Consider the following 27,811-nt stretch of genomic DNA (forward strand, 5'->3'; position numbering starts at 1 on the left):
AAAATAGTTACTTTAAAAAGATTTCTTGCTAGCTTTTGTAATAAGAAATGATCTGAAGTCCAGGTCAGGAGACTGTAGCGGACAGGACTGAATATTACAGATCTCCTTCTTGAAAACCTCCAAAGAGGAACTGAGGGACTGAACAAATTACACTCACCTCTTGAAGGTAGCTCTAAGTCAGAAAGGAGTGTGCTGCTGGGTAATAAAGAAGCTTGTGATGCTGCAGCCTGTGTTATATAAAGAGTTTCAGATTACAGGAGTCTCTCTCCTAAATTAAATTAGCTGTAAAAGTTGTAAAAGTTTTAATAGGTGTATTTTATTTCCAAAGGTGCACTGATCATCTTCAGGACTTTCACCCATTAAGTGTTAAGGTACGTTACTTATATTTTCAATAGTAAAATAACTTGGTCTGAATATATCTTGTATTACTGTTCATAGTTATATTGCAAGAAAGTTTAAAAAATTTAATGTTTTTAGTCTTACGCTTATAAATTTTAAGACTTCTGCATGGAAGCACTAGAATATATATCAATGTTCTTTGGTTGACCATGGCAAGCTGATCAAAGGTCATATATCTCACCACTCTAACTGGATGGGACAGGTTTAACTGATTCATGACTTATATGTTTCGTTCTGTTTTGTGACTTGCACTCTTAAATCAAGAAGCATGAAAAAAAAACCAATATAATCTCTTCATGATTTTACTAAGTCTTTATTTATTTATTATAAACTTTAAATTTTAACAGAATGTGCGTTGTGGAATGTGCACCCAGTTTAGAACTGGATCATTATTTTAGAATTTCAGCCTTCTTTTTTACATAAAATGAGGCTCTAGTTCCAAGACTGTGGAGGAGAAAAAGGAAGAGATGGAACTCTAAAGTCCCAAATAGTAGATAGAGAACAAAAATACAGCAATTTGTAAAACCAAAATGATCTTTATTTTTAGGGCTTGATTTTGAGTTTGCTTGTGTTTTACATGCACCTGAGTGAGACACTAGAGGTTAGAAAGCAACATGAATGTAACTGGAGAACTATTCAGTGAAATTATTTGGCATTTTCCCTCTTGTCCTGCATGCATGATTTCTTATGTGCTTCCACTCTTCAAGGTCTTCAAAGACTTTTGAGAAGTCCCTGTCCTCCCCAGCCCACAACCGGCAAAGGTCTCCTGGTCTTTCCTATATGTATGTTGCCAGGTGGCTTCTGATACAACCATCATCATGAGAAAAAATGAATGACTATGTTCAGAACTACTGCTCATGCAGTAGCTGTGATGGGACTGAGATAGGTCAGAACTATTGCATATAAGCAAAGGATCTGCACACATGCAGGTAAAATGCTTCATTCAAGGCCCACTGAAATTGTTGCTCATGTTCAAAGCAAATGACAGCCCCTGTGATGCACCTCATGTCAGCCAATGTAAAACTGGCAGATTCCATTTCATCAACAGACAACAAATCAGCCAGCAGTAAAACTAGCCAAGCCAGTTAGTAGTAACACTGTCCAGGCACCAGTGCTAGTCCGAAAAGAAAAGTTCTGCAGTGTTGCAGGCTGATTAATTCCAAGTAATTGGCAGGTGCTTTTACCTGGAGGTTAGCATCTGATGACTGTTTGAGGTGTGATTTTGATTTCAGGCCAGTTCTCAGTAGGTGGTTATTGCAGAGAACATACCACTAATTTTGGATTTGAATAACAATTTTTTGTTGGCAGTTCAAGAAGGATTAAAGTCAGACAGTTCCTGGGGAAAGCATGACCACGTGACTCTTACGGGTGCATATTCTTCCACGAAGCAATTAGTTGGTATAAGTCGTCCAGTACAATAACCTAAAACACTTGACACTTGCAGCCTGTAGCCTTTGCAATTCATTTTAGAAGCTGACTATACACATACTTTAAGCAACACTAAATCTGTATCAGTACAGGGTTGGATTTTATTTGTCTCTATACTGTAGCTTCAAAAAGTCACCCAAACCTATGGTGATGAGTTTGGATGGTGTTGGCAGACTCTTTCTATTCTGAAAGTTCTCTCTTTGTTCCAACACCTCTTCATTTTTTCCTTTACTTTGTTCAGCATCACCTCTGTCACAAACCTACTGAAAGGACTGCAAATCCAGCACTGACATTGAATAAAAATAATCACAACTTTTGATTTAAATGGTAAACCTGAGGGCCAGTTAGTGTCTCACACACTAACATTGTGTGGCATGGGAAGTAACTCTTCTTGACTTCTCCTCCTCCTCCATTAACATTACTGAAACAATATGAAAAATAACAGAGAGTACAATGAATATCTCTCCTCGGATGATTTCTGAGCAACCAGAGCAAAAGAGGCTGTCTGGTTTGCTTCTGAGTTACAGATAGTCAGCATTGCTAGTGGGCTTATGTCGGTACCAGACAAAGAACAATTCTCTACATCCCTCCTTTGTTTCTTTGTTGACACCTAGGCATACTCATGGCTTTGCAAAACAAGACTGGCAAAATGCTAACACAGCAGTTAGCAGGGTACTCCTCAAACCTGAGGAGAGGTTTAGGTCACCACACTGCTTAAACTCCAGAGTATCAGAGCCAAGATAGACTGCTGTCATTGGTAATGTCACGAAGCCTCTGAATATATCACAGTTGGGTTCTGTACCTATCCATTTCAGCCACACGCATCTGGACAAAGTGAGTGTAAGATATCACCTACTGATTTTTTGGTTTTGCTTTCACGGGAGTAGAAATACTACAGCAGGCACAGGCTTGCTGAGTGTGCCTTGCTTGTTTGACCTTCCTGACTCCCATTAGGCAGCAGTAGGCTTTCTGTGGGACTATGCTCTGGAAAGTATCCTCCAGTCTTTAGCTTTACTGTCCCGCTAGTGTTATTACTTCAGTTCTGCAGTGGACTGTAGTAATGGTAGAAATGAAAAAGCAGAGAATGAAATTGATGATAATATTATACCTGCCTACTCAAATAGTGTTGGGGGGGGGGGGGATGGTTATATATAGTGACATGTTATTCTTGTGCAGACTGATTTTTAAAATACTAATTTTGCTGAATGTCCATGACCTGAGAAGTCACAGTTAATATAATTGCACTAAAAGCATTGTGTTGGCAGAGTACAGAGATGAAACACACTTTCTTTATTGCTATAAAAGAACATACTGTTACAAAACAGATTACACTGATTTTTTTCAGGGTAATAGGAAGTAAGCAAAAGCTATTGAGGCTTTTCATTCTCTAGACAATTTTATAAGATTTTGCAGAATCACAGTATAGTTGAGGTTGGAAGGTACCTCAAGAAATCATCTAGTCCAACCCCCATGCTCAAAGCAGAGTGAATTACAGCAAGTTTCTCAGAGTCGTTGGTTTTGAATATCTCCAAGTACAGAGACTCCACAACTTTCTGGGTAGCCTGTTCCAGTGCTTCATCGCTACCTTCCTAGAAAAAATGGTTTCTTGCTTGTTTTTTTTGTTTACATTTTTTTGTTCCTGCATTTCATTTTGTGCCTATTGTTTCTCATTCTGTCACTGGATACCACTGGGAAGAGTCTGGCTCCATCTTATTTACTGCCCTCATCAGGTATTTATGCACATTGCTAAGAATCCCCACCTGAGCCTTCTCTTCCCCAGGCTGAATAGTCCCAGCTCTTTCAGCCTCTCCTCATAGGACAAATGCTCCATTACCTTAGTCGTCTTTGTGTCACTTTGATGGACTCAGTCCAGCAAGTTCATGTCTGTTTTCTAGTGGGGAGCCCAGCACTGATCACAGCATTCCAGAAAGACCACCTCCTTCTACGAACTGTTGATGCTTTTCCTGATGCAGCACAGGATGTCATTGACCTTCTTTGCCACAGCACACATGGCTGGCTCATGGTTAACTTGTTGTCCACCATCCTTCCCTGAAAAGCTGATTTCTAGATATGGTCCCCACTGTGTACTGGTGCATGGGGTTATTCCCCCATAAGCACTTCGCACTTCCCTTTGTTCAACTTCATGTGGTTATTTTTTGCCCATCTCTCCAGCCTATCAATGTCCATTTGAATGGCAACATAACCATCTGTTGTATCAAGTCACTTTTCCAAGTCTTAATCAACTGAGATCTTTACACTGTAAAATGCAAAAATATCCAGCTCTGGAGGAAATTTTGGAGTGTTTTACTTTGCCCTTGCAGACTCTGTCATACTCTAAGAACTTTAAAGCAACAATAGAATCAATTTTCCATTGGCTTCCTGAAAAATATTCATAAGAGCATTACTTTTTTGTTCAGTCTCCTTTACACGTCTATAATGTCACATTTTTAGGGAAAGTTTTCTTGCTATCTCACCAAAGATGTCACTTTGGAGATGACAGCTTAAAAATACAAACAAACAACAAAAAACATCCATCCTGTTGGACTTTGTAATTTGATAGTAGGTTGGTTCTGAGATATATCAGTGTGTGCCTTCCTCTCTCTGATTAAAATTTGTTCTGCATCTCATCGTGGAGAACCATACACCAATTAATGCATACACTGAATTGGACGGCAAAGTTCAATTAATATCTTAGTGCAAGATATTCAGCCAGTTTTCAAAGTATATTCTATTAAACTTTTGTCTTTCCTGTAGTCATCTGATCTGGTATGTGAGAGATCAAAACTGTGATTTCTGATCCTTCAGTTGGGTAGATTGCTAAAACTTTATGTCTGGATGTGTTTGCATTCCCCATTGAAATCATGGAAAATCTGATTATTTTTGTACACTTAGAAACATCGTTTTCATGTTTTTCAGATGCACTAAACTATCTTTTAAAATGTGGGATAAGTGCAGGCTTGTTCTTTTTAGAAATACCTTCTACTTCTGTACCCTTTAGAAATACCCACTAACAGCTGGTGAAGGTTAAATAGCAGTTTCTCCTTTGACCTAAAACCAAACTAGCTCAGTTGTTGCAGTCTAACAAATTTGATTTGTTGAGTAATCATACTCCATGTCAATCTAGTAGTGAAATACTTGGAAAGTTAGAGGAGAAATCTACCGACCTTTGACTGAGGATATTTCTCAATTCATGTAGAATATTTTATTTTCCTCTTACATACATGTATGCACCCATTTTCACCTCTGCACATACATTTTCCAGCTCTTTATTAAAAGATCATAAAAACATATGCAGAACTTGTGAAGGGGACACCCTCGTCAGGGGGAAGGGCACGAAATATATCTTGTCTAGAATTTTGTAGATTTTCACTAATAGTGCTCGGTCACTGTTTAAATTTCATCAGCACCTGAAATAATAAGTTGGGACCCTTGAGAAAAACCCTGATTAATGCATCTTCTTATGAATCCTCCATGATCTGGATGCCATCTGGAATTCCCCACAAGATCTGTACATTTGCCTGGAGATTTCAGTGACAGAAGACAAAGATGAGAAAAATATCTTCAGTACTTAGATTCAGCTGACCTACATGCATCACCTTTTTAATGAAGTTTATAGATGTACTGTTGTTAAAAGTATGAAATAGTATGTGTAGAGATTGTAACAGCAGTGACTATTTAGTCACTTGAATTCCTAAGCGTACTCCGAAGTCATAGGAAATTTTCTCCTGGAACCTTAAAACTAAGCAGAACCAGACTGCTAGATGAAACTGTAAATTGCATTGGCTGCAATAAAGACATATTGACATATGCCAAATGAATAGTTTACTTGTCTGCATGCATTTTCTTCATCAAAAGAAGAGCATGTGACTGATTTGAGTTTGCATTGAGTCTGCTTTCAGGAGAGTTGTATTTTCCATCAAAGATATTCTAAGAAATGGCACCCAGCAAAACGCTCATGGAACAGCTAAATATAACTTCACTGAGATTTTTCCATAACTTTTCTCAGATGAGATTCTCTTTGGTTCAGAGTATTGTCTTCCTTTTCGAATTTTTATGAAAAGGTTCATGTGTGAAAAGCTGTGCATATTTTTAGATTAAATGCTGTTTATTAGTCCTGACAATTTTAATGGAACAATAAGCACATAACAGAGTCTCACAGTCTCTGGTCTTGATGTTTAGCAGAAGATATTTATAGCTTTGTGTACACTCTCTTATAACATGTTCATTGACTAAGTGCTTATACCTCTTCATCCTAGGACATGGTTGACCATTTTGCAATTAAAATGAAAGAATATCTAAGTCTTGCAAGTTCATTTTGAGACAGATGCTGTTGTCCATGACTGATTGGGATTATCATGATCAAATGCTCTATTTTGATTTCACTCAGTGGCTAAGACCTTTGCATGGTAAAGAGGAAGGACTGGACTTTTAAAAGCAGTAAAACAGCTAAGTCTGTTGAAATTAGCTTGTTTATTGATAACTTCCAGGGTTAGTTCAACAGCAGCTGATTATATCACAGTTTCTTGCTAACAGGGTTTCCTCTTAATTATCATCTCAGAGCAGTCATTGTGGCTTGAAACAGAAATTCGTTATTGCCTGAGTGTATTATGACAAAGATCAGGTTAAAATAAAACTTTATTTGTGTGCATACAAACGAAAGGAAGACGTGAAGATCACTACACTGAACTATGTTAAAACAGATGCTTTTTTCACCTTACTAGAGTTATTACTAGTCTACATATTTTGCACAATCATATCCAACTGCCCCCAAAAATCTGTATTCCACAAGCATAAATGCAAAGAACCATTGCAATAAACAGCTCTTTACATTGTGAAATAAGCTGCTTTCTTTACAAAAAACTTTTTTGACAAAACTAAGACAACTGATGCTGCTTTCCCTTACACCATATTAACAAGAAGGATTTCTACCACACTCGATGTCATTGCACTATCATGAAAACAGTTGAAGAAGAGATAAATGTAATGCGCACAATATTTGTTCTTATATTAAAAGACTGACTATAACCTGTATGGAGTATTGGCCTGGGTGCATGTTTAATTCAAAGTTATTTTTGAGTAATATTTTGTTTTGTTATTAGGTCCTGAGAATTCTTTTTTATGTTTAGCTAAGACTCTTGTTTTGCTGTCTAAATAATTTATTTCATTGCTTAGAGCAGTCTGTAGAAATCAATTAGTCTAACATAAAGTGATGCGGTTCGAAGACTTTTAAACATTATCAAAATTAACTCCATCTTGTCTGATTTTAATAGATGTTTCAAGAGAAGTGGAGGAGAGGGTGAATGGTTTTGTTTTATTTTGCTTTTCTGTTTGCTGTATGTTACTGTAGCTTTTACCTTTTCATGCCAAGTTCTTAGAAACTGTAGAGTAATGTGCTGCCTTAGCAAAGAATTAATCTCTTTAATAGATTCTTTTACTTCCTTGGTATTTAGCCCTCATACTTATAACTCTGATTAAGGGTGTTCACATTGAAGTTTTGCTTTTTGGCATGGTAAAGAATATGATGTGATTTTTTTTTTTTATTGGAATTATGCTTAAAACTATCTTGGGATGTGCCTAGAGAAGCAGTAGACACAGGTGCACAAATGCCAAGCTAATGTCAACGTGATCTCAATGCTACAAATATGCAGTTTTGTGTCTGGAAGCAGTCAGCTAGTGTTTAGGTGACACTGTGCCCTGTGATCTTGCCTATGCAACTTCCAGACATGATCTCATTCATAAGAATAGACCTAGACGTAAGAGTAAACAAGTTATCTTTAGGTTTCTTTTCCCACACTTCTAGTTTTAGAGTGTCATGTCAGGTGTATCTGCATCTATGCTATTGCTGCACTGTCTTGGTGCTCTGTCTGTCTACAAAAGATATTTGCAACAGAATTATTTTTGTAACAACTGGGTAAAATACATTTTATGTATTTTATACATAGCAGAGCAAGTGACGTATTAGTCAATAAGTATGAATAGAGGTAAAATCTGATCACAGTTTTATCCAGCATTTGTAACACTTGCCCTCTGAACTCAAAACTAATTATTTAATTTATTTTAAATATTTTTACCAAAATGATGCTTTGCACATTGCAGTTTTACCTTTAAAAGCTCAGAAAATAAATGAAAAAAGTGGATTAATGACTTGAATTAGATGACAGAACAGTTTTGAAAAAAACAGTGCTGCAGCTCAACTTTGAGATAAAGAATTAATAAATTTTAATGATGATGCTTAGTGATAAGAGAAATATGTTAAATATAGCATCTTACACTGAATTGTGTTTCTAGCTTCAAGTTACTTTCCTGTAGAAGCCTACAGCATAATAATGTATGCTTTCATAGACCTGTATTTCTTACAAAATCATTATTGTGATGATAGTTGTGTAAAGTTGGAATGGCTCACTGTTGAATTGGCGTTCTTCGTGCTTAGATAATCTTACCCCCTAAAGATTCAGATTTTCATCTACTTACCTCACTGCTTTTGTGAGTGTGTGGTATGTGGAACATATGAGGCAACCTCATTTTGCTTTTCACAAAATACTGTGGTTTTTTTTTTCCTCTCATGTCTCTCTTTTGTTGTTTATACTATAAAAAACAAATATATTTAAAACATCTTGAGACTGGTCATCACACTAAGCATCCAAATTTTTCAGTTTACATCCCAGGATAAGCCATGTTTAAAACTGAGTAGCTTTCCAAGCCACTTTGCTGGTTGAAGTAATGGGGAGAAAAGAGGGAGCTTTACAAATAGATTGTGGGAGGAATCCTGTCTCCAAAGTCTTTCTTTACAAATAGCTTGTGGGAGGAATCCTGTCTCCAAAGTCTTTGCATTATTAGCCACAGAAACTTGTTTTGTTGATCCAAGGGCTACTATGCCTTCAACACAACTCTTTTCTTTGACCTACAAAACCTTGCCCTTCAAATTTCAACCTTACATCATTTTTTCTCTATGAAATAAGGAAGAAACTGCAAAAAGCTGTAAAATATTACCTGCCAAATAGAGATCTTACTATTTTGCCTTTTCTCTGCACAGTTGCACTATTCATTTGCCTTGGAGTGCAAGGCCAAGTGATTTTTTTCAGGGCTGGAGGGAGAACAGAGGCAAACCTAACCACCTGATGCATAATTGGGATAATTTTTTGAGATTGTTCTCAGTGTGTGGAGGCTTACATTAACACCCAAACAGCATAATAAGACACTGCTTTTTACAGATTTGTTGTTTTATGGAGACTTTTTACAGGGAAAAGTTTTTCCCACTGCTTAACTTCAGTTTAATAGCAGTACCTGCTAGTGTTTGAGAGGTAAAGGCTATGTCAGGTTTCAGTGTAGTATTTAAGTTATCATGATAAAAATAATTGCACCAATCCTAACTCAAAATTTCTTACACTGCTTTCAACAAATGCTGTCTACCTTTTAAAGTTTCTACACAGGAAAAGCTTAAATATAGTAACTTGCCTACTTTTTTGTGCATTGCAAAATCAGAATATTTGACTGGGTATTAAAGAAAAATGAAAAATATTCCAAAAGATCATGAGTTCATATCAAGAAAACTTTGCATTTACTACTCATGACAAAGCTGAACATGATATGCAAAATAGCTAACTGCACTCTGGTTTCTGGGAAGGCCTGAAGACAAAGTTACATCTTGGATCCGGAGGCTTTAAGTCACTGATAATAATACCACATCCTTCCTTCAGGGTTGTTATGAGTGTGTAATAGACTGATAACTCCAAGTCAATCTGGCGATGTTTACAGCAGTATGCTTGTAATATGAATTTAGAAGCAGGCATGTCTGAGAGTTCAGTGATGAGCTGAACTATTCATTTGATTTTCTGACTCTCCCTTGAATATGTTTTGAACTTAGAGGGCAGACTCAGACCATTACTAGACAAATTTCATTTCACTTTGGTTTATTCCTTTCTCCACTTCCTCACTCTTTTGAAATCATATTTGGTACTTGTAATGATTCTATTTTGTAACTTGTGATTTATTCATTTTATTTTGAGACTGGTGGCTTCTTGAAAGACTAGGTTCCTAAACCATGTAAATACTTGAAAATCTCAGGTTCAATCTTTACTAAATAGTCTTCCCTGCACTTGTAGAAGTAATTTGGCAGATTGAGCCTGAAGAATTAGAAGACAAATAAAATGAGCCTAAAGGCCACTGTAGATTTTTTTTTTTAATTCTTACAATATTAAGCCTGTAAGCCCGACTCTAGATTTTGGAGTCCTTAGTTATATAATGCTGACACCAGCTCTCTGCAAGAAAATGTATTTGTTTCTTTATATTCTGTCCTATTTCCATTTGAAGCTGTCTGATTCATTTTATTGGATTTTTGGGGGATTCTGATAGGGCAAATCTGGTTGAATAGTTAAATCTCAGTAAAGGTCTTCAATAGGCCTCTGAAAAACAGAAAGTGCTTCTTTTCCTGCATAAACACTGTGGGAGTGGGATTCACACTCTTGTGATCCTGCTGGTATACTGACACACTGGGACATGGAAGTTGATATCTTCCTCCCTTCTCTTCTCCTCCTCTGCCCCATTTCATTCCTGTAAAAGAAGTCTCAGCTTCAGATAGCTTATGATCTTGTGCAAATGGACTACAAAAAGCATCCTCTGTCTCCTCACTGACAATGGGAAGGGTATGAGAAGGTCCATGACGAGGAGGAGTAACAGGAAGAGAAAGCTGACTTAATGCCTTAATGAAATTATTAAATGAAAATGGAAAAATTAGAGTGTAATGAAGGACTTCTCAAGCTGAGGAAACAAAGTAATAACCACTTAGAAAGACTATCCCTGTCTCACTACCATCGAATGTGGGACAGGAGGTCAGGAAGCATCTCTGAACATCACCCATGAAGATCACTTCCTCCCGCCAGTTGCCCCTGCCCATTGTTAGATCTGTGCAGTGTGGGCAGTTGCTGGAGTAACTTAGGCAGATTAATAGGCTCTTCTCTAGCCCAGCATGCCTGAGCACTGGAAAGACAGCTCAGACCTGCTCTTATCTGTTGTATTGAATGGGTGGATAAATGTAGATTTCATACAGTTTTATCACCATTTTCTGTTACTATGTAGAGAGGTGGGTAGAGCGGTACTTGCTTAATCAAGAACAGAGTGCAATGGAACTGCACATTCCTCCGCTTTGCAATATAAACTGTTGCCCTTGTTGGACCTTACTACTCCTATTTTTTTTTAATGCATCTTTGCAAGAGAGGCCATATCAGCTCAGAACAGGTCAATATACAGTGCTTATGCCTCTTAAAACTCACCTCTTTGTGTATTTGTTGAAATGAAATCTCATAATCCTGCTCCTCAAATTTATGTTTCAGTCAAAAATGAAGTGGCTTCTTCCAAACTTTATTTCTCTTATGCAGCTTTTATGTCCCAGGTTTTATCCTTCTATTCATCATTTTATCACCTTGTCAGTCATTAAATTTCAACTCCCTAGCAAGTTCTGCAGTTCAACAATGGAAACTCAATGTACCTTACATTGACATGCTCACTAATAAAAATAAATGAGCTCCTAGAGAAAGTTGCCAAGATTATTTCATTAGAAAGAATCTTACAAAAAATATGAGACAAAATCATGACTGCTAAAGGCTTAGGTAGATCCTGAGCCTGTCAGCACAAGGGTCCTGTTAAGGATGAGGTGAGCCAAAGTGCCATAATGCTGTTGGTTCTTTAATAAAGTCATATCTGTGGCCAACCAAAGTGTAGCTGAACCTGCCTTGCTTGAGTCAGAACTTTGTGCCTGAGTCTAATGTCCTTTTAATATTTTTGAGGCATTCTTGAAAATCTGTAGACCCACCTGAATATCATAACTTCATAGAAATAGATACATAAGAAAAGAAAGCAGACTCCTGTGCCAAGCTATTTGAATAACTCCTTTCAGTGCCCAACCTTACCCTTTGCAGTGTGAGCGCATATACATATATATTTACATAAAGGTCTTTTTCTACTTCTTTTTGTCAGAGTATGCTATTTGTGTTAGATTTGTGTCCCACCAGGAAAAACTTTTATGGGACCTTTACAAAGAGCTCATTCTTTTTCAAGGACATTTGTGTATATAACAGAAGTTCAGGTTGTAATCTGATTGTTTGATGTTTTTATCAAAAGCAGATTGTACTTTTGAAATTCCTATTTTTACAATTTCATAGTTTTACACTTTGAGTTTTATGAGAATTTGCTTTTCTTCTCTTATTGGCTGACCTATTGTGACATTGTAATGAAGCATACTCACACAGTTTTCTGCTGTGATTGAGTGAATAACTAACAAGCTATTCTTAGCTGATGCAATCTGCTGAAGCTATTCCAGCTAGGGGTAGATCTTTAAAGCTTGGAAAAGAAAATATGTTTGGCAGTTAACATACATCAAGTTAAACATCAGCTTCATATAAAACTCCTCACAATATCTCATGGTCTGTCAAACAAACAGTATGTATACTAAGAAGTCTCTAGGGAAGCATTTGAAATGACATGCTTTAGCAACTTCATATGAGCTGTCCCAGTCATTCAAATACTATCTCTCCTTTTTTCATCTAGAAAGGTGGGAGAAATAAAAAAAAATTGACAAGTGAAATAGCATGTCTTGTACCAACATCTGTGTTTTGGAGGTTTGTGATTGAAATTAACCTTCTCCCCCATCAGAAAGCAGAAACAATATTAATAAAAATTCCATTGCAATACAAATTCTTTGCTTGAAGACAATGAATTCAATAATATACATATAGTCCTCAATGTAGCCTTTCTAAGAATTGCAATTGAGGAACTTTGAAGCCTATATCATTGGCTACTATTTTCCCACTGATTAAAAGTTCATTTAAAACACCTGGCGAGATTTTGATCTTAATAGTGAACAGGAACTGTTCATAGGAAATGAGGACCATTTTCCCTGAAAATGTCCACAGAGGTCTCTGAAGACCAGTGAGAGGAGTAAACAACACTGGGCTTGAGTCCTCCTTGCAGTGAGCAACCTCTGTGAGCATAAGTGCTGAAAGCACAGACCTGATCTGAAACGTGAACAAGAGATAAGTGCCCACAGGGCCTCCCTTTGAATGCAGAATGTGCCAAACGAGTGAATTAAGCTTCACATGTTAAGCTTCTCATGTCTTTATGCTGTCCTACATCTAAAGCTTTAGGTGTACTTTGTGAGTTAAATCCATTATTAAACTGGCTGTATATTGTAATGTCAGAATCATATTACTCTTCTCAATGTCAGAATATTTTACACACACACACACACACGCACACACAAAAAGAGAGAGATTGTGTAGAGCATAGTTACAGGTAATCAATATGTAACCCTAAAGTATCTTGGATATGGGATTTCAAGTAGAATTTTCACATTTTAAGGTTTCAAACATTTTTTTTGCTTTGATTTCACTTTGATTTCATGTTTGTCGTATATGTTATGGACATTATTAAACATCCTTCTTAATTGTGAATATAGAGATTGAGGCTATAAAACATTATATATGATGCACATTGGACGACATTGTGTTATTCAGCTGTCTTTATTTCAGTCATTCAGATAAGATTCCTGAGATGTTTTACAGATAACTCAGGCTGGAACCTGACACTCTTGGTTACCTTGACAACTCTTTTTTCATGGACAGTCGCAGTGAAATCAGCAGGGCTGCTTATAACATATGATAGTTCTGGTCCCCATGTCAAATAGCCATTCACCTTGAAAAGTAGCATATTTTTGGTATAAATGCAGTATGGCATTTTAGGTTCCTTTCTTTAATAATATCTGTTCAAGGAATGAAAGGTCAAAGAAGTATTCTGAGAATGCTTTACTCCTCTATTGCTGTGGAGCAAATTCCAAAATACAGTTCCATAACTGGAACTATATGTATAGTTTGTATGGTTTATATATAAGCTGTATACACACATGGGCATCTTTGTGCAAAATTCCAATTTCCACAAAAAAAACACTCAAATATATACATGCCAGTATTAGAAATTTTGGCAGCAGACATTATGAAGGCACACTTTATTATGCTGTTAAAGAAGCCATAATGTGAACTATGGACTTTCTCTGTCATCTTTTTTGTGTTGCAACTCTACCACAGTAATAATCACTTTTGCAGTTTGAAGAAAAAGTAGTGACTCATTCTAACTGATTCTGTCAAACTAGACATTTATAATCTATAACATGGTATATCTTAATAGTCAGTGACCATATTGTGATTCCTGTACCTGTACTTTTTTTCCCCCCTTTTAACATATATAAGCTACATCTGTATAAAAGTATTTATTTTTGTAACATTTGATTAAGATTTGACTGAAGGAAAGGATTTCTCTCTGTTCTAATACATTTTTTTCAGCTACAAAATATCACTTTATTTCCTTCCACTTCCTATAATTAGCAGGAAAAAAGATTTGTTTTACATGTGGAATTTTTTTTATACAGCTCTGTTCTTTTTGAATAACTCTCAGAGCTTGCCAGTTTAAAAGATTCATGTAATCTAGGGCCAAATGAGATCTTAAAAGGAAAATGAAAGCATCTTCATTCCTTGTAATTCATCTAATTTTATGCAGAATGCTAGTTGACCTACATTTTGAAACAGTAAGATAGTTCGGTTTAAATTTTGAATAATAAATTTACAAGCTTTCAGGTATCTTAATAATACAGTGTAATGAAGCTGCTAAATCCTTAAATGAAAATAAATTGTAGAAATATCTGCTCCAGAAGGGCATAATCAGTTAGAGAGAAGAGAAATGCTAATGTCTAGGTTCCTTAGTTATAAATTTTTGAAAGACAAAGGAATGTTTACCATCTGGATTCAAAATCCTTGGTACTCATAAATATGTACCCAGTGGTTAGTTGTCTGACCCTATGTCCATATCAATATATTTTTTTGCGTACTGAAATACATATGTTATCACCTGAAGACAGTCATACTCTCTCCTGTCAAACCTGAGATGTTCCTGCTTCTATGTTGTCTTTTAACCAAACTGTCATATATCATAATGTCTAATTCTTTTTGGGGTGGGGGGTGATATTTCATTAGAATGACACTTTAAAATGGTAACTTAAATGTTCATTCTCTGTTTTGTGATGTGCACATGATGCATTGCGTAATTTCAATCTATTTGGATTTGTGTACTACCCAGATGGACTTCATATTTCTCTCTTTTATCCTCAGCAACTAAGAATCAAAGCTATTGAAAGTCTCTCCAGTTAGTGCATACATTGCAGAAAGAATCATAGAAAAGAGATCCTGATCTTGATCTCTGGTAAAATAGTGTGTGGAATGGCAGGAAAGCTCATAGCAAGAAAAGGATAGGAATGTTTTAGTTCTTTCACATCAACAATGCCAGAAAGAGTTAGCACTGGTTATTTATAATCCTGATAGCCTGGCAAGATATCTAGGGCCCTCTCCATTTGTTTTATATTTTATATATATATATTTATATTTATATATATATTTATTATATATTTTATATATATATATTTTATATATATATTTATAATTATATATATTATATATATATTATAACATATTTATAATATATATATATATAATATATAATAAGACCTTTTCTAAGACTGTATGAATATGAAGGTGTTTTAAGCTAAGCTATTTTACTTTGCAACTGAAATGGGCTAAGAACATTCCCATGCTCAGTTATTACATCTTAGCTGGCGAGTAGTAACTTAAGTTGAGCTAAATAAATTGTCTATAATTATATGACTGTACCCCAGGGAAGACAGTTCCAGATCATAAGTTATTCAGCAAAGAATAGCTTCTGAAGAACAGTTAAGAGAGGATAAAAGTCATCCCCATTTGTAGAACAGGACAACTGATAAAGGAATACTTCACTTTTAACCCAAAATGTGCTGTCAGAGAAGACACTTTGTTGTCCTATGAAGAAAAGGCAGATGGAGTACATAGGTTCCAGCCTGATGTTGCCTGTGCTTCATCTGAGCATCAGCATGCTTTGCTATAGATATCTTTCATCATTCTAGTAAAAAGACAATGCCAGTTTTCATTTACCTCAAGACTTGTGTTTGAAATACTTCAGTATAGTCCATTGTCTGAAAAAGCTGTGTTGTGAATTTTTGCTGTTGCATACCTTTTCTCAAAAGTTGAAGCTGCAGTGCAAGGTGTAAGATGACCAGTACCATTACCCATATGCTGTAACTGGAGTCACAAAGGGATGGGAAAACTGAATCCTTGGATTTTCCATCAAGGCTGTCTTACAGTGTACAGTCATGTCTTCTACAGACAAACTGTTCTTTCTCAATTGCCAATGGCTCAAAATAAGCACATTTTAACCCCAGATCATGTAGGATCTCTATAGTTCTGTTTTTGGTCCTGTTGTTCTACTAGCATGACATTTTCAAATGATAATCAAAGTATATATTTACTGCTACTCATATTTTACACTACCAATGCAAACTGTTCTGTCTGCTGTGAAAAAAAAAAAGAAAAGAAAAGAAAAGAAAACAACAACTGGGAAGGGGAGACTTTTTTTTTTTTCTCCTTGTGTGAAGTCTTTTATCTGACTCCTAGAGCAGCTGCCTAAGTGACACCTTCTGATTTGGGTATGTCTTTGATAGGATTTAGCCACTCACAAGTACTGTAGGTGATGAATGGCAGTTTAATTTTTTCTTACATTGGTGTTCAGTCTCAATAGGTTTCTCATTTCCATTTGTATCACTGATGCTAGAACCACATCAAATACATGGACACGCATACACTATTTCGCTTCTGTGGGGCCACAGTTTCTTTTTTCTTATCACTATGGAAAGTTAGGAAATTGTGTAATGAAATGTCTCTGTGACCCATAATCCTCTTACTTTGGTGAGCTTTAGGTCACACTTATAGGCCCCACTTAATCCTCTAATGTTTCAGCTCCTTACTCTGCCACACATTACCTGACTTCTTCACTGTTTCACTGAATCTCACATCCTGTCAAATACTGGTAATAATGCTTCTTGCCTCTCACATCTGTCCTATATATTTTCACAGCAAGCAATTCAGAGAGGGGACTATCTGGCTATCTAGGCCTGTACTGCAGTTACCACAACAGGAATTCACTGTTTGAAATCTTACATGCTTCTGAAATGTAAGCAATAAAGAGTAATATCTATTAGATCTATAGATACAGGCCTTGCATTTTCTATTTCATTTTAAGTGGAGACAGGGAAGGAATAAGAATTTAGTAGGAGAGACAGATTTTGTTCTATCCATCGAAGGAGCAAAGAGAGGCATTTTTCTCACAATCTAACATGTGCCTCACCTCTGACTAGGAGGATTGACTTTTGTGGGTTGAAGGGCAGTTTATTTTCAAGGTTCATTCAGCCTTGACTTCTCAGCCATGACTGTAATCAAAGGTGTCAATCAGTATTAGATGTAATTGTTTTATGATAGAGAACTGGAATGAGGCCACCAATTCGTTTCCAATAAGCCACAAAACAGGCCTCTAATTGTCACAATTTTCAGTCATTGCTGACCTCAGACAATTTTATACAGTTATCTAGAGGTAAAAAGCTCCATATGTCATTACCTGGCAATAAAGCTGTTGATGCCTTTGAATTCTCACTTCTAGAAAGAGCTTTGGTCTTCCTGTGATTTCTCATGTGCTCAAGGCAGCTGTTTAACACTGCAACAGCAAAGTATGATCAGTAAGGCCTATGTTTAGTATGCTCAGCCTGCCCCTTTGCTTAGTTTTTCCTGTCACATGGCCTGAGGAAACACAGGAACTTTAAGATACCTGAATCTCACCCAAACAGAGAGTTAATATTTATGAAAACCTTTCCATCAGTAACTGCGAATTTGTTAATGCTCTCTGGAAACTGATATTTCAGAATTGTAGAGAGCATTGGCAGGCTTCTTTCTCTTAATTTGAAGTTAGCTGGTACTGAAGACCTAAATGCATGCAAGCATTTTCTAAATAGTCTAAACAAACAACATTTCTTCTTTTTAAATCCAGGTATACTAATACTTAAGACCCTTCTGGGGAGAAACAAAAAACCAGTTCTGAGCTGAGGCTCACTCTTTATGGTATTGTCATTTTAAAAAATGCTACGGACAGCTCTCTGAGGATTTATTTATGCTATTAGCTATGCTATTAATTATGCTATTAATTATGTTTTATTTATGCTATTAAATAAGATAGCAAAGGAATTTTTATATCAATGATTCTTTATCTGAGGACTCTAGCAGCTTTCTTTATGTCTGATTAGTAAAGAAAGCAAGAAACTAAGATCTTGTTCCCTCTGTTTTATCTCTTTTGATCATTAACATTTTTCTATTCAGCACAAGAAAGGCTGATAATTAAAATCTGGGAATTCCTGTCTGAGACCAAATCTGTTCTCCATTGTCATTAGCATCTCAATATCTTTGTAACTGAAAGTCATAGAATTATTTACCTTTAGGAAGATAATTTATCTGAAGAATACATTATAGTAGCAAAGAGTTAATTCTGAACCTTATTTTGGGCCTAAAGCTGCTAATCAGGTCCCATGAACTCTCAAGGAAGAGTTTCATAGTTTTGCCTGAGGTATTCAGGTGAATGCAACATCTGAATCACTGGCATAAACCATTTTGAATTAGTGCCTTTATATAAGAATTATTTAATACCTTATGAAATTAACTGTAGGAGTCCTTTATTCATCAATATGTCCTGTAAATTATCTATGTATTTGAAAGAAATAGTTTCTGAAGATTTGCGGACATTATCAGAAATTATTGAAATTTATATTGTCAAGAAACCATTCTCTAGCATGGTTTTCAACATTGCACCCTCAGTATTTAAGTTATACTAGGAAGCACTGTGATGGAGATATGGACCCTTTTCATAAGTCTCAGAACAAGAGCTTATTGTTCAGCCAAGGAGGATATTGATACTACTGCTCCTGAGGCACAAGGTAACTTCTCCATACAGCACTACTACATAGGCATACTAGCTTGTTCAACAATAGTACAATATGTCTTCCTGGGATTCCTTTATACCCTGTAGACATGTACTTATAAATGTGCAAAGACGTGTGAAAGTTTCTCAGTTTTTTTTTTTTTTTTTTTAAGCTAAGGAATGAGTGGGAAATTACATTTCACTTTTCTAGTTTCCAGCTGGTATGGGATGGGGAAAATTGATTGTCCTCCTTTTTCCAGTAGTACAACTGACTATGGGCAACCTTCCTCAGTAAGGAGGAGGCAATACACTGTGAATATGCAGTCTTGCCTGCTTAATTCAGTGGAAGATTTTCCACTAGTTTCAGGGTAAATTGAGCTGTTACTGAGAGCATCAATACCTATAAAAAAAATCTGCATTCTTTCTTTCATTTTTGCATTTATAATTAAAATGTTATTTTCCGGTACATCACGTCATTTATCACCAACATTATATTTCTAACCTCTATGGTCTAGTTATATGTTCAGGAATTAATCTGCTGGAAAGGTGCAAATAAGTAAGGAATATGGGAAACTGGGCTGCTGGAATCTGCACCAGCATAATATCTCAGGACTGCTATCACAGCTACATAGCAAATAAAAGCACAGAGCTCTTCCAGAACATTCTAAAAGTGCAGATTCTGAAGGCATTGTGAGACTTTTCTGTGAGTCACAGGGTCTACTGTGGAGAGTAAATATCACTTTACTTCAGATTAGAAAAATCTGAGAAGAAAACACTGAATGAGAAGGTGCTTCCATGACTCTTGTTTGTAATAACAAAGGATCATTAAAAGTCAATGAAACAGAAAGACAACTATATAAATAACTTTGAGGGGTTTTGTGTTTTTTTGTGCATTTCTTGCTTTGGTTTTAATAGGTGAGATGGTTTGTGGGGAAAATTTAATCTTCCAGCTTTTGGAACTCAAATCAGAAATCTGTCGATGATTTATGCAAAACTAAACACTACCAGAAAACTGAGTTTTATCAGCAGCTGGAAATGTGTATGTTTTGCACTTATGCATTAGATGAAATAAGGAGATGAAAATTAATTGATAGGCAAGCTAAAAAGCTGCAGCAGGTGAAAATGAGTTCTGAATCAAGAATGATGTCAAATCTGTGGACAAAAAAAAATGAGGAAGAAAATGGGAATTGTCAGGATTGTGTTCATCTGACCATCTGACATCATCATCTAGCAGAATTAATTTAAACTTTAATACAGTTAAACCATAAGGATGCCAATACCTTCATTTATAAAAGATGAAATAGCACAGACAGACAGACAGGCCTGCCAGAAGGTACATAGGGTTGAAGATCATTCAGACAGAAAGCAGTTGTCTAAACCTCGGGGAGAAGATGGATATGCAGGTGCACAGGATCATGACTGGGAAGTCCTGTGAAATCTTGGCAGATGAGGGGAGGTACTGCAGGTAGGTCCAGTACTGACTTGTAGTGTACCGTGGTCATGGCAAGAGAGATTTATGGGAGTGGTGAGGCACACCACACAGTTCTGTGAGCACACAGAAGAGATCTCTTTGACGGTAAGATATATTAGGAATAACAAGATACTTTGTTGATGTATTTACATTCTTTGTGCTCTTAAAATTATATCTAGGAGCATTCACTATTTTGGGACTGAGGGAGAAGGTCATTTTTTTGGAGGGTCAGTGATGTTTTCACATTGAAAAGTTTGCATTGTATGTTTTTGCATTTCATTTTCGATGTTACTTAAAGAAGTATTTGAAAAACTCATGAAATTTCACCCTAAAAGATGTTTTTGAATACAACCTATGATACTGTCTTTATCTTTCTAGTTCCTCTACTCACTTTAATTCCTCTACTCCATTTATAAACGCAACTGCCAAGAGTTCCCAGACATAATTTCACTGTTATCAAAGGTATAGATTCTGGTATCTCTGCTTGCATTTACCAGTATTTTATTGTGCAAAAAAATCCAATAAAGGGAACAAGGACGCCTTTAGAAGGATGATACTTTTTGGTGGAAGTAAACATCACAGAATTTGGGCTCCATATTATTTTGAATAAAAAACAGATTAGTCAACATCATATTTTCATTTTTGTATATCAGAGAAAAAGAAATCCAACTTAATAAAGTCATGGAACAGTAACTTTTAGATGTCTCTGGTTTGCAACACCAAACATACTGAAATATTCTTTGAATGAATTAACCTACCTTTGTTTCAGTAAATGTTTCAATAATTGGAGTACAATGTCATGAGGTGTCAGTAAGGCTAAGTGCAAAACGGGATTCACTACCCAGACTCTTGCATGTTTATCTGTCTCTGACCATACGTACAGTTGTATCTGAAAATAACTTTATAAAACTGGAACTTCTGCAAGTCAGGAAAAGTTATATTTAATGTATTTAATGATAGAAATTTTGAATTAAATTTATGCCTCTTTAGAAGTTTTTGTAAGTCTTTAAAATAAGCACTTTTTGTGGTTGACTTATTCAGCACCCATCAGTAGTCTGAATCAGTTCCTGAAGAGGTAGACACAATATGTCATCCTGAAAAGCAAACTGAAGCAACAGATCATCATATAGAACATATGCCACTACAGAATTTGAATTTCATACTGTTTATGAAAATTGTCAGGATCTACACTGTTAGAAAGGAGTCATTTTTACAGTTTTTCCTTCTTTCGTTTGGCCTCAAGGCTACTGTAATTCATGGGTTTACCAACATGTTCAAATAATGTCAGAAATACTTCTCTTTTTGTTTTCCTTTTGGACATAGCAGAACTGGAAAACAGAGAGAGAAAGGCAACTAATATAATTAACTGAATGGAGCAGCTGTTTATGAGGCGATACTAAAAAACTTTTGAATTTTGTTTGTACAGAAGAAAGCTGAGAGAGGGTAAGACTGAGGTCTAGAAAATGATAAAGGTGGTGGACATGCAGAATTTGATTGCCAAATCCCACAATAAAAGAACCATAGGGAACTTCATGAAACTGAGGAAACAGAACAGATAAAATAATGTACGTTTTTACACAGTGTGCTCTGAATATCTCCATCTAATTAGTACCAGGGATTGAGAGGCAGACAGTATCAAAAATTTCAAAAAGAAATGAAATTAGACAAATTCACACAGACAGATAATTAAGGGACTGGATAAGGTAGTACTAATCAAGTGATTTTGGCTTGTGACACAGCTGGGTATATCCGGAGTACAGGAAACTATCTTTTGAAGGCTTCTTACCATAAGCTTCTAAAATTGTAGTGCAGATTTCCTGGATTTATTTTCATTCATTTTGTTAGGGCAAAATATTTTCCTTCTGTACACTACTTTGCCTTTTCTCCACTCCATGGAGAATGCTGGGTCCGTATGTTATTTATTGTCTTTCATTACAGAGTTTCTTTGTCTTTTTTTCTTTGTCTTTTTTCCCCCCTTCTTTACCTAATCCCAGAATGGATTTTTAATAACTTTTGATGGAAAAATAGCAATTCCAACTAATTTCCAATAAAGACTATCTTTGTTTATAATCATAAAATAAGGAAGACCATAAGAAGCAATGGGGATATCAAGACTATCTTTTCTATGTCACCTGCAGTTCAGTAATGCAGGTGTAGTTTTGTCAGTTACCAGAACAGAAAAGGAAGTGTGCTTTGAAGTGCTAGCCTCAGTCTTGCTCACTGAAGTTTTCTATCCTGTCTCTTTTCTGTCCTGTTACCCTGCCTGTTGCAACATTTATTACAAAAGCTGTTCTGGGGGTGGAAGTGTCCCAGACTTTGAGCCTGAGAATCTTAATCAGCATTCCTGATTTCCATGCATACAACCAACCCCTATCACTCCCAGGTTGAAAGACTTTTACCATAAATTCAGCATTAATTTACCGAGGTTCTGTAGCAAAACAGTATCAGTATGTGAAAGGATGTCTGAACCAGGCACCATATTTTATATTGAGAAGAAACTGGTTTCCTCGACGGGACTGAAAGGGAAGGCAGTCATTGCTTCCCTTATCTTTGTTTTACCTGCTACAAATGTAAAATTTCAAGCAAACTTGGGTGAAACAAGGACTTCTGTCCTTGCAATGCAATTATGGCTAGAGTTTCATTCTGACAGCAGAGTTTGGGACTGAGCATTGGAAGAACAGATCCTTCTGCTACTAATTTAAGAAAATGGACCTTACCCTTCATCCTCTGGCATTTATACAGTCCTTTATACCCAGATAAAAGCAGGTATAAAGTGCAATCAGTTCTGTCTTGTCCTGTTACATCTGCTTTGTATTGATATAAATCATTCATGAGTTGCTTAGTAATGAAGAATCATGTCTGAAATATCTGTTTTACAAATTACAGTAAGTTTCTGTGAATAAAAGTTGGGCTGAGAGAAAAAAATATTATGTCTGAACACTGGAGAAAAATAGTTGGAACCAAATAGTTATTTGCTGAAATCTGTAACATGAGCTTTGTCAATGGTGAGCTGAAATTTCACCCTCGTATGTTCTCAGTTTGCTGAATCTCCTTGCTTCAATCCCTTCTGTACTGGGTCAACATTAGGCATCACATCCCTTAGCCACCCTGTGAACCAAACAGGTTAGGACCACTTGTGTGTGCTGCTGAAAAGCTTTTCCCTCTGCTCTTTCAAATAACAGAAGACAAATGCAGGAGATGCGGTACGAGTTATTGCCAGACAGCTCACATATTTCTTGGGGATTTGGCTGACCACAGTCAGTTCTACTGCTCATGTGTGCAAATGTTAACTTCGAAGAGCAGAAGACAAACTAGGGGAGAGGAAAGCACAGGGCAGAATCTCAGTCTTCCTTCTGTCTCTCTTTCATGAAAGTTGCTGAGCTTCATAGCTCATAAAATATTCGTTACATTGTTTGAAAAATAAAACAACAAAAATATGTCTGCTCACAGCCTTTAGAAGAGAGAGAAATTCCTCCTGGATACATACGACTTATACTAACTGTATAAGGTGTGGTGTGATTGGCAATTCAGTGAGAATAAAGATGTGGAGGAAAAATGGTTTGAAAGAGATGCTCTGTGTTGCAGTTCACAGCTCTTATTGTACTTCAGAAATCTGATTTATTTTCATACTAACAAAACTCTCTGATGAGATGGATGTTAATCTCTACAGACTTTATTTGCCTGGAAAAAATACATATTCCTAGAAGATATTTTTAATGAGCTATAAGAAACATCATATCCTTATCTCTGCTTCGTATTAAAATGAAGGAAGCCATCTTAAGACTATTTTACTGCAGATATTATTAAAGTGAAACAAGCAATCAAAAATAAGGAGTGCTTGTAGAAATATTCTTATACGTTATTGCTTCATAATTCCACAGTTTTCCTCCTCTGTCTCTGATCTCTTCTTGCCCTTCTTTTTTTTTTTTGTCTTTTTCATTTTTTTGGTCTCAGAATGACCTGGTGACTGAAGCAGTGGCACCTTTCCACAACTCCCTTATCTGTTGCACAGTCCTAGTCACCCACTTACACACAAACTAAACTGTAGTCTTGCAGGAACTCCAGATATTTCATAATTTCTTTAGTAATACTTTTTTCCTACTGCTCAGTTAACCTTCCTTCCAGTCACTTTTAAAGCCAGTCACTTCTACAGATGAGGTTCAAGATTTGGTAAATTTTTCCTTTGTTGATTCACAGAATGGTTGAGGTTGCAAGGGACCTTCAGAGATCATCTGATCCAACACCCCTGCTCAAGCAGGGTCACCTAGAGCATGTTGCCCAGGCTTGTGTCCAGCTGGCTTTTGAATATGGGTAACCAGTTCCAGCAGTCAGTCACCCTCATAGTAAAGTAGTTTTTCCTCATGTTCAGATGGAATTTCCTATGTTTCAGTTTGTGCCCATTACCTCTCATCCTATCACTGGGCATCACTGAAAAGAGTCTGGCCCCCATCCTCTTTACACCCTCCCTTAAGAAATTTGTATACATTGATATGATTTCCCTTCAGTCTTCTCTTCTCAAGGCTGAGCAGTCCCAGCTCTCTCAGCCTGTCCTCATGTGACAGATGCTTCAGTCCCCTCATCATCTTAGCAGCCCTTTGTTGGACTCTTTCCAATTGCTCCATGTCTCTCTTGTACTGAAGAGCCCAGAATCAGACACAGTACTCCCAGTGTTGTCTTACAAGGGCTGAGTAGAGGGGGAGATGCTGGCAATGCTCTTCCAAGTACAACCCAGATCCCCCGCGGCCTTCTTGGCCACAAGGGCACACTGCTGACTCATGCTCAGCTTGTTGTCCACCAGGATTCCCAGGTCCTTCTCCACAGAGCTGCTTTCCAGCTGGTCAGCCTCCAGCCTGTACTGAAAAATAGAATTATTCTTCCCTAGGTGCAGGACTCTGAACTTTCCTTTCTTGAACTTCACGAGGCTGCTCATCTGCCATCTCTCCGGCCTGTCGAGGTCCCTCTGAATTGCAGCACAGCCCTTCGGTGTACCAGCCACTCCTCCCAGTTTCGGATCATCCGCACACTTGCTGAGGGTGCCCTCTGTCACTTCATCTGGGTCATGGATGAGTAAGCTGAACAAGATTGGACTTGGTATTGACCCCTGGGGACACCGCTAGCTATGGGCCTCCAACTAGACCTTGCGCCACTGAGCACAACCTTCTGAGCTCTGCCATTCAGCCAGTTCTCAGTCCACCTCACTATCGACTCATCTAGCCCTCACTTCCTGAGCTTATCTGTGAAGATGTTTTGGGAAACAGCGTGCAAAGCCTGGCTGAAGTCAAGGTAGACAACATTCACTGCTCTCCCAGTCAGTCCATCCTAAAAGGCCATCAGGTTGGTCAAGCATGATTTGCCTTTGTGAATCCATGCTGACTACTCCCAATCACCTTCTTCTCCTTCGTGTGCTTGGAGATGGTGTCCAAGATGAGCCGCTCCATCAGCTTTCCAGGGATCGAGGTGAGGCTGACTGGCCTGGAGTTCCCTGGGTCCTCCTTCTTGCCTTTTTTGAAGACTGGACTGGCATTTGCTTTCTTCCACTCCTCAGGCACCTCTCCCATTTGCCATGACCTTCCCAAGATGATTGAGAGTGGCCTAGCAATGATGTCTGCCAGCTCCCTCAGCACTCGTGGGTGCATCCCATCCAGGCCCATGGACTTGTGGATGTCAAATTTTCCTAAATGATCTCTAACCCCATCTATCCCTGCCTAATCAGACAATATCCCTATATTCCTCCCAAGTGGCCTGTCCCGGCTTTCATCTTCTGTGCACTTCCTTCTTCTCTTTGAGTTTTGCCAGCAGCTCCTTACTCATCCACGCAGGTCTCCTGCCCCCTTTCCTCAACTTCCTGCTCTTTGGGATGCACCACTCTTGAGCTTGGAGGAAGTGATCCGTGAATATTAACCAGCTTTCTTGGACACCTCTTCTCTCTAGCACCCCATCCCAAGGGATTCTTCCAAGCAGGTCTCTGAAGAGGACAAAGTTTGCTCTGCTGAAGTCCAGAGTTGTGATCCAACTTTTTGCCCTGCTTCCTCCTCACAGGATCCTGAACTCCACCATCTCACAGTCACTGCAGCCAAGGATGCCCCCAACCTTCACATCTCCAACCAGTCCTTCCTTACTTGTCAGTACAAGGTTCAGCACAAGAGTGCACCTCTCTTCGTTGGCTCCTCCACCACCTGTGTCAGGAGGTTATCACCAGCGCTCTCCAGGAACCTCTTGGATTGCTTGTGCCTTGCTGCGTTGCCGTTCAGCAGGTATTGACGTCGTTAAAGTCACCTGTGAGGAACAGGGCCTGTGAATAGGAGTCTGCTTCTAGCTGTCTGTAGAAGGCCTCATCTACTTCTTCTTCCTGATCAGGTGCCCGGTAGCAAACACCCACAGCAATGTCAGCCAGCATCATACTTGTGCCGGGCTTAGTAAGGTAGATTCCATCTCTCCCAAGCAGATGTTTTTCTGAGTGTTTTTGCTTGGCCTAGATCACTGAGATCACTCTAGTCACATTGCTGAGCAGTTAATCACAGATATTTATTAGCTCTTGAAAAAAGCTGCCTAGACACAGATTAATTGGCCACATTCTTTTATCATTTATTCCAGGTTTTGTAACAGCCAAGTCCCAAAGAAGACTGCCACAAGGCGATAATTTACCTTGGCGGAACAGAACACAGAATGTGGCCCCTTGTTTCTTTTCATGTGGCTACAGATCGAAGAATGGCAAAAACATAAGATTTGGAAAGAGGTGAAGACAATGCTATGTAAAAGATACTTGCACTTATAGAGACTTTGTTCACATAAATTGAGCATGGCATTTAGAAAGAGTAATTTTTTTTCTTAAAGTGTGCACAAGGACTTATATGTAGGACATACCAGTAACAAGGAATCTATGCAGTCTTGGAAAATTAGGTTTGGCAGAAAGTGATAAAAATAACATGGTGATTACTGTGTGAATAGTGAGAAAGATCCAGAGGAATTATAGGGCCATTTACAGCCTTTCATTAGGCATTAAGTAATTTTCAGTGCTTTTGAAGAGATACTGATTCTGCAATGGACTAGTGAAGTACTGATAACAGTATAGCAGGATCCACTCAAAATCCAGCAGCCCAGCTGCTCTCTAAAATTCTTATCAGCAAAACTCTTCCTTTCTAAGTCCACTCAGGATATATGTTCTACTTCACAATTTGACTTCTTGTGTCATGTTTTACACAAGGAATCAGAACTGACTCTGAAAACTGAGAACTATCTCAGAAGAATGAATACTGACAGAGCAACAGGTTCTGCTAAAGGTGCTGGTTTTTAGGCCATCTTGTATAAGCCAGAATCTTGCCTAGTGTAGATCACCATTAATCCATTTATTTATAGTTACTACATAATGTAATGTATTGGAGATGCACTTATTTACTGTTAAGCTATGGAAATCTTTCTCTCCTGTTTAAAACTGAATTCAAGTTGTAAGCTAGACAGCCATACTGAAATGTTGCAGGAAATTCTCTGAATGAAAAGAAATGCTCATTCTCATTTCTCTGTAAGGACAGTGAACACAGAGACAAAAGATTTATTCAAATTCGTAGTCTTTAATAAGACATTACTGAAATCAGCAAAAGTCTCCCAAGCATAATCGGAGGAATAGTGCTAGCATAATGAATATCAATA

At 37.4% G+C, this 27,811-nt stretch overlaps 1 protein-coding gene across 13 annotated transcripts in view; it reads right to left on the reverse strand.

Moving 5' to 3' along the window:
* LINGO2 (leucine rich repeat and Ig domain containing 2) overlaps window positions 1-27,811 on the reverse strand; it is a 452,194-nt gene that overhangs the window by 138,455 nt on the left and 285,928 nt on the right. The window contains exon 5 of one of the 13 annotated variants that reach the window (XR_010386287.1): window positions 693-5,345. The exons of 10 other annotated variants lie outside the window; for them this stretch is intronic. The gene's annotated coding sequence lies outside the window, so the exon portion shown is untranslated. Of the gene's footprint in view, window positions 1-692; window positions 5,346-6,280; window positions 10,378-15,681; window positions 17,443-27,811 lie in introns of those variants that run through there. 2 more of the 13 variants (XR_010386289.1, XR_010386290.1) reach the window with 2 other exon arrangements.

The sequence above is a fragment of the Dromaius novaehollandiae genome, chromosome Z (assembly GCF_036370855.1).
Source record: "Dromaius novaehollandiae isolate bDroNov1 chromosome Z, bDroNov1.hap1, whole genome shotgun sequence".
NCBI classification, from domain to species: Eukaryota; Metazoa; Chordata; class Aves; order Casuariiformes; family Dromaiidae; genus Dromaius; species Dromaius novaehollandiae.